The 7,913-nt window shown below is 32.9% G+C and overlaps 1 long non-coding RNA gene across 3 annotated transcripts; it reads right to left on the bottom strand.

The window, feature by feature from the left end:
• Positions 1–2,597: 2,597 nt before the first annotated feature.
• Positions 2,598–6,550, bottom strand: LOC107903557 (uncharacterized). Of its 3 annotated transcripts, XR_005913109.1 has the most exons (7): positions 6,471–6,550; positions 5,568–5,785; positions 4,849–4,893; positions 3,503–4,039; positions 3,291–3,404; positions 3,116–3,184; positions 2,598–3,012 (listed from the first exon to the last, which is right to left on the bottom strand). It is a non-coding gene; the product is annotated as an uncharacterized lncRNA (long non-coding RNA). The 3 variants fall into 3 exon arrangements; XR_001685845.2 differs by having other exon boundaries at positions 4,849–5,785; XR_005913108.1 differs by having other exon boundaries at positions 4,849–5,785; positions 6,489–6,550.
• Between the last annotated feature and the right edge of the window lie 1,363 nt (positions 6,551–7,913).

The raw sequence follows: 7,913 nt of genomic DNA, 5'->3' as shown, positions 1-7,913 counted from the left end.
TTTGGCTGTACAGAAGTAGTGGAAAATACATCAACTCGATGCAAAATCTACCTTCCTCAATAGTTTTCCTGATGAGGAGATCTATGTTGAACAGCCTGAAGGTTTCAAAGTTGCTGGTGAAGAAGACGAAGTATACATGCTGAAAAAGGCCTTGTATGGCTTAAAACAGGCATCAAGTGCCTAGTATGACAGAACCGACACCTATCTAACAAGCTTGGGGTTGGAGAGAAACATCAGTAAACCAACTCTTTATGTGATGAAAGAAGGTGATGAAACACAACTCATAGTCTCTTTGTATGTGGATGACTTTCTGGCAGGAGGAAACCATGATATTCTGACAAATTTTAAAGGCAAAATGGAGGGCATGTTTGAGATGTCTGATTTAGGAGAAATGGCTTATCTCCTTGGCATGGAAGTATCATAGGCTCAACAAGAAATTTTCTTGAGTCAAAAGGCATTTGTCTTGAAGATTTTGAACAAGTTTTCAATGCAAAATTGCAAGGAAACTAGCACTCCAAATGCTATTAGAGAAAAATTATCAAGCTAAGGTGATTTCGAGAAGGTGAGTGAGTCAACCTATAGAAGCTTAGTGGGATGTTTTCTCTATTTAACAGCACAAGGCTAGACATAATGTTTGCTGTAAGTCTCCTATCCAGGTTCATGCTTGGTTGCAATGTAAGCCATTTGCAAACTGGTAAGTGAGTTCTCAGGCACATCAAAGGTACTCTGAGCTTTGGAATGATGTTCACCAAGGTTGACAGTATGAAGCTCCTTGGTTTTGCTGATAGTGATTGGGCAGGATCATTAGATGATATGGAAAGCACTTTAGGGTATTTATTTACCCTTGGTTCAGCCATTTTTTTACCGGAGGTCAAAGAAGCAAACTATTGTTGCTTAATCAACAGCTGAGGTAGAGTATGTAGCAGTTGCAGGAGCTGTTAACCAAGTAATTTGGTTAAGGAAGATCATGGCAGAGATGAACCTACATCAAAGAAAAGCAACAGAGATCAAATATGATAACCAATCTGCTGTTGCAATTGCAAAAAATCCAGTATTTCATGGGAAAACAAATCATTTCAAGATAAAGTTTCATTTTGTTAGGGAAATGGAACAATCTTAAGAAATCAAACTAATTCATTGTAGTTCTGAAGATCAGCTAACTGATATCTTGACAAAGCCACTTTATGTGTCCAGATTCAAGGATTTAAGACAAATTGGGAGTTTGCAGCATGCAAGCTAATGAGGAGTGTTGAAGTTGGCTTCCATGCAGACAAAGAAGCAGGGAAGTTGTTTGAGCCATGCAATTGCAGCGGTAGCATATGTTGTTGTTTTGTTCTTTCATGTTAATGTTTTGTTACTTAATTAGATTTGAACTAAGTTATTAATGTACTTAATATAATTAGGTGATGTTTGAGCTGATAAATCAGCTTTTCCAAGTGTACAAGTTATGTTTAACAAGTTACTAGGCTACTTAGTAGAATTTGGTATATGTTTAGGTGACATTGTCTCATTTTGACCAGCTGATTTACTGGTATAAGCATTGGCATTGTGTTTCATTCAAAAAAAAAAAAACAATGAAAATCTTTCTCAAAACTCTTTTTCATTTGTTATTTACTCAAGCATTTCTGTTCATAAAATTAGAGCTGCATTTTCTTATTTGTTAGACATTGAAGCTTAAAGCTTAAGTTTCTCTCAAATTTTCTCTTACGGTTTTCTTAGTTCCAACACCTACCTCGATTAATCGACTTAGTGCTTAGTAACCTACCAAACCTCGTAAGCTTCAGCCCTATGGGTTATCATTTTGTTTTCCCATCTTTGACGTATTTAAAAGTAAAAGGTTATCCCGACGTAACCACAAGATTTAGTTTTGATTCAAAGGAATCAATGCATGCCAAAACAAAAGTTCGTCCTTTGAATTATTTTCTCTATGTATTCTTCCAAACACTTTATTTACTAAACTTTAATTTCTATGCATTAATACAATATTTTTATTTTGGCTATGAAATTGCATCAATTGTAATTGGTTTCTGCTGGATGTCAATATTATCCATTGAATTATTTTCTCTATCACTACACCAAAACAGGCTTTTAGCGGCGCTTTGACAAGGGCCGCAAAAAATGCCGCTAATGACAGTGCCGCTAACTTTAGCGGCGTTTTTAGAAATAAACGCCGCTATAGATCAAGACCTTTAGCGGCGCTTTCCCACAAACGCCGCTATAGATCAGGACCTTTAGCGGCGCTTTTCCCACAAATGCCGCTATAGATCAGGACCTTTAGCGGCGCTTTTCCCACAAACGCCGCTATAGATCAGGACTTTTAGCGACGCTTCTCTCACGAACGCCGCTATAGATCATAACTTTTAGCGGCGCTTTTTTCACAAACGCCGCTAAAAGTGCCATTCCGTTTTTTATTAAATAAATTTTTGTGATAACAAATGGAAAGGTCAAATTTTATTTTGAATGTATTACTTTTCATTAACAATAAAAGTAAAATAAATTATAGTAATAAATTTCAACATTCACCTATAATAAATAAATTAACATAAACAATTAAATTTCCTAACAATAAATAAATAAATAAATAAATTTCATTATACGGGAAAAGAACATATATTCCTTTCATTATTATATAACAAAAATCAGTACTACAAATACAGTTATTATACATACGCTTCTGTTTTCTTGCGGCGTTGAATTGATTGAACTCTACAAGTATCTATTATTGACCGGTGACAAAATTTTGGCTACCTTATTTCAATGTCCTCCTTATTTCCAGTCTAATAGTAAAAACAACAGCACCTTAATTTTCCGTAATGGTGAAACAACAAAAGAAAACTTTACTTATCACTCCATGTTTGACCAAAGAAAAATACCTCCATGGCTTCTTGCAAATCCTCAGTAGCATCTGCCTTCTTTGAGTAACTACATGGCAATCTTGCGGCTAAAATAGCTCTCTAATTTTTGTTCCTTCATGGCCTTTGGCGCATTGTCTGCTAGAAGCTTCGTTAAACCCTAATCATGAAATTCAAATGCCAAAACATCGATCAATATTTCAGATAAAGAAAACCCCAATTTAATTATTCAAAAAAAGTTAGAAACACTTAAAAAAAATCACCTTAATACCCATATGCCCTTTCTGTTCAGCACCCTCAGCCATTAAAATAGCATCAACTGCCAACCTTACCTACAGTATTCGTATTGGATAACCAAGCTAGGTTACTGTCCAAGATGAAGAATATGTACTTCTGATTTTAAAATCATTTAAAAATAAAAAATGAGACAATCCATACCTTCTCAGGCAACTCCACAGATGGAAAAGGAAGATTTCAAACAGCTAGGCAAAATGACTATTTTGTGAGTTTCTTCATATTCTAGTTCATTGTTGTCAAATCCACCATCAACACCTGTAAATCAAATTGCATGGATATTACTATTTAGCCACAACAGATAGTACTAAGGCAATACAATTATTCAGAAAACATTTGAAACTTCAAACTTTTACTTTTATCATTTTGTAGCTCTCACATGGGTTCCAGATGCAGAGTCCAATAGGAACAAGACATGCAATAGCTCTAATTCTTTAAACGTGCTAGTAGATGGATAAACTAGTTCCAACTTCTTTTATTAGCGACAACTGTAAATAATAGAAAATGTGAGCAGTTACAATTTATAAAGTCCTTCCTATAAAATATTATCAACCAGATCTCAAGCAGACATGTAAGAGTTGTGTAATTATGGATATACGACTTTTCGCAATACAATATGTAAAGCTTTTCCATTGCATAATTCAATTCGAATTCGCATTCTACTTAGACTAATACCATGGCTCTAAACTCAATAATGGGATTTAAATTACAGACTGTGATAAAATATAGTACTTTGCATTTGTAAATGAAAGGATTTAACTTCTCGTTTACCTGTGATCAAGTTCGAATAACTTGAAAAAAAATTTCCGCACACCTCATAAGGCATCATGACTAGCCAACGAAGAGAAAATGAGGTTATACAAAGACTTCACACCAATTATAAGGATGCATACCTGAAATGGATATGTAACAATAATGGCAGCAAGTTTAGAAGATCCACCCAGCACAGCATAATCAAATGAATTTTTTACATCAACTGGTTATGAGCTTGATTAAACCATGTATAATAATTGACAGGCACATAATACATGTAGACAAATGCGGGCATGCTACCAGTCACGAGCCTGTACATCAACTAGTATATGCCCTACCAACATTTAGCATAAAGTAAAACCAAAGTTCAAATAAACAGAAACTTCCTAATTATGCTGTTCTATTTTCAGACAAACTCCATGTACAGTATTCTGCAGAACAGGGATGAAGCCATGAACTTTGTATGAGGGAGCTAAAGCTAAAAAATTTTAGGAGCAGCCAAAAATATAATTTTTCCATTTATCCAAGGGGTAAAAGGCTTAAATTTACAATATTAATATTTAGGAGAGACTAAAAATGAAAATTTCCCATTTAACCAAGGGGTCATAGACCCTGATTAAGACTGGAAAAAAAATGGACTTCCTTCCAGATAAAATAAGGAAAAAAATGTTATAAAATATTATACATCAAAATAATCATTAATGAGTTGAGTATATAGGTGAAATAATTACTCATCATTTTTTTTCTTTTTCTGGCTTTGGACCTACTCTCTTTATTGCCTTATCACAAAAACGAATCCGTCTCTCACACTTTTATAGGATCTCTCACAGTCCACTCGTTGCCATATGGTTTTCATGCAATCTTCTTTAAATTTTGACCCTTTGTTTGCAGTAAAAATCCCCCACCATAATGGTAGATTATAAATGTTCAGTGAGTATCTTTACAATACCTAGGATTCTTCAAGGACTTAACTACAAGAGGGATCAAATCACCCCTGCACATTAGAACAAGGAACAGAATGCATTAGTCAAATTAAATCTAAGACACCCGATTCTCTAGTCTTAATTTCTAGTCAGATAACCAAGTAAGAATTGGAGGCTTACAGCATACTCGGGTATAAAAAGTCAAATTGAAAGCTAAAATGTTATTGGAGGGTCAAATAAATTACATGCCTATAGAATTATAATCTTCCAAATATATCAGGTTATCATACTTCAAATATAACTTTTACAAAAAACCCTTCTAAAATAGGTAAATATATATGCGGGAGGGGAAACAAAGGAGAAAAGCAAAATAACAGAAATGACAGCATCAGCAAGCCTGTATATCAAAGCATGCGCAACCCTTACCCAACATCTAAAATTATGTGCAATTATGTTATGTAGGATCAGAGACAAAAATGCTTTTTACAAAGTTCGGGGCCAACAGATAACCCTTCTGTTGTTAACATAAATCTTAACGAAAAACACATATATTGTATATATATACTCCTATGATCACAAAAAGAGGAAAATGGCTTCAGCTATATAGCATGTAGTAGTAGTCTTTCAAACCACAGCGCTGTACATATGTGCAACTATACCAATATCAAATAAGTTGATCATTCTCATGTACCTTTGCCAGAATGTTTAGCCCCAGAGGTTAAATTGGAAGATATGCAAGACTTACCACCTTCACTAAGCAACAAGTTTTTCATCTCTTTGTAACTCTGAAGTTCCTCTAATGCATCCGCCGTTGTCATTGATGCTACAAGCCTAGAAGATGTAATAATTGAAGAAGCATCATGTTCAATAGTCACAGCCTCTGTGTTCTGGTTTTGCTCTTGGATGTTGTTATTCCACATTATGTCTTCTACCGCATGTTCATACACTAGATATTTTTGTCACCTTATAAAAAAACCTAACGCCGTTAGTGTTCTAGGATAATTTGTATCGCATCTAACAAATATAAGTATTAAATTGGACAAAAAAATGCTTAGGTACCAAATTAAGAATATGTACTGAAATGAACCCAAAAAACTTAAGTACTAAATTAAAAAAATCAAACACCAAATTAAAAAAATTTTAATAACAAATTAGAAAAAATAAAATAATTAAGAGTACAAAAATGAAAGAAACATATTATATATGTAATAGAAGCATAAAATAATTATTTTCTAGTACAAATAATAATTTTTTATCAGAAATAAACATAAAATCTATCTATTAGTTTTATATTTAAGATTGTAATAGAAGCACTGTTAATAAGATAATTATTTTTATATTATATTATATTATATTATATTATATTGATTGGTTTTATAGATTTAAAAAATATATAATTAACACAAAATACTAATTCTTAATTGATATTTTTTTTAAAAAATATATAATTATTTCATGCTTCTATTGCATATATAATATGTTTCTTTCATTTTTGTACTCTTAATCACCTTCATCATGATTAAATGCATCTGATTTAACTGCATTATTATACATCATTAGAAACAAGGCCAAGCTATAAAGGGAAGACCTATTAATTTCATTCAAGTAAAAGGGTTTCATGTTTCACTGATAAAGCCCAAAACCGTACCTGTAATACGTGGACTACCTCTTTTACACTGAACATGGAGTTTGGAAACAATGGTGTTCTTTTCATTTGGCTGATCATTTGTGGCGTTTTTTTATAAAAACCGACTTTGAATCTCTAAACCTTAAATCACTAACTCTTAACCTCTAACCCCTGACCCTAAATCCCAAACCCCTAACCCTAAACCTCTAACCCTAAACACCAAACACCAAACCCCAAACACCAAACCCATAACTACTAACCCCTAAACCTTATTTAATATATAAATTTAAAAACATTAATTAATCTAAACCCTAAACCCTAACCCATATCCCTAACCCCTAACCCCTAAATCACAACTCTTAAACCAAAATCCCTAATTCCATAATCTATAAACCTTAAAATTGTAAATCCTAAACCGACCTTAAATCCTAAATTAATTAACTATATACCCTAAACCATATATATTAAACCCTAAACTATAATGATAATTAATTAAATATTTTGTTCAAAATAACCGACCTTGAATCTCTAAACCTTAAATCACTAACTCTTAACCTCTAACCCTTAACCCCTAACCCCTAACCCCAAATCCCAAACCCCTAACCCTAAACCTCTAACCCTAAACCCCAAACCCTAAATCCCAAACCCCAAACCCATAACTACTAACCCCTAAACCTTATTTAATATATAAATTTAAAAACACTAATTAATCTAAACCTTAAACCCTAACCCAAATCCCTAACCCCTAACCCCTAACCCCTAAATCACAACATTTAAACCAGAATCCCTAATTCCATAATCTATAAACCTTAAAATTGTAAATCCTAAACCGACCTTAAATCCTAAATTAATTAACTATATACCCTAAACCATATATATTAAACCCTAAACTATAATGATAATTAATTAAATATTTTAAAATTAATACTATCGTATCTTTTACAATTATATATGAAATTATTTAATATATAAATTAAAAATCAATTAGTCATGTACCCTAAAAATATTTAAATTATTTTAAATAATAGTATTTTAATTTTTTCATTTTTAACAAATATTTTCTATGTTTTTTATTTGAAATTATTTCTACGTGTCATTATTTCAAATTTAACCATTTTTAAAAAAATATTCTGTTAAAAATAAATTGAATTTTAATTAATATAAATAAACAAAATAAATAGTAAATAGACAGATAAAATGTTTTTGCGGCGCTTTTTCAAAAACGCCGCTAAAGCCCTAAGCATTAGCGGCGCTTCTTGGAAAACGCCGCTAAAAGCCTGAGCATTAGCGGCGCTTTTTCAAAAACGCCGCTAAAAGCCCCGAAAGGTCGAAAACGGGGCTTAGGGTTTTAGCGGCGTTTTTTTGAAAAACGCCGCTAATGCTCATTTTTGGCGGCGTTTTCCTGAAAGCGCCGCTAATGCTTGGTCTTTAGCGGCGTTTTATTTAAAGCGCCGCTAATGCTTG

Source organism: Gossypium hirsutum, chromosome D05 (genome assembly GCF_007990345.1).
Source record: "Gossypium hirsutum isolate 1008001.06 chromosome D05, Gossypium_hirsutum_v2.1, whole genome shotgun sequence".
NCBI lineage: Eukaryota > Viridiplantae > Streptophyta > Magnoliopsida > Malvales > Malvaceae > Gossypium > Gossypium hirsutum.
Note: the sequence above shows the minus strand (reverse complement) of the source record. Positions and strands in the feature narration are given on the sequence as shown.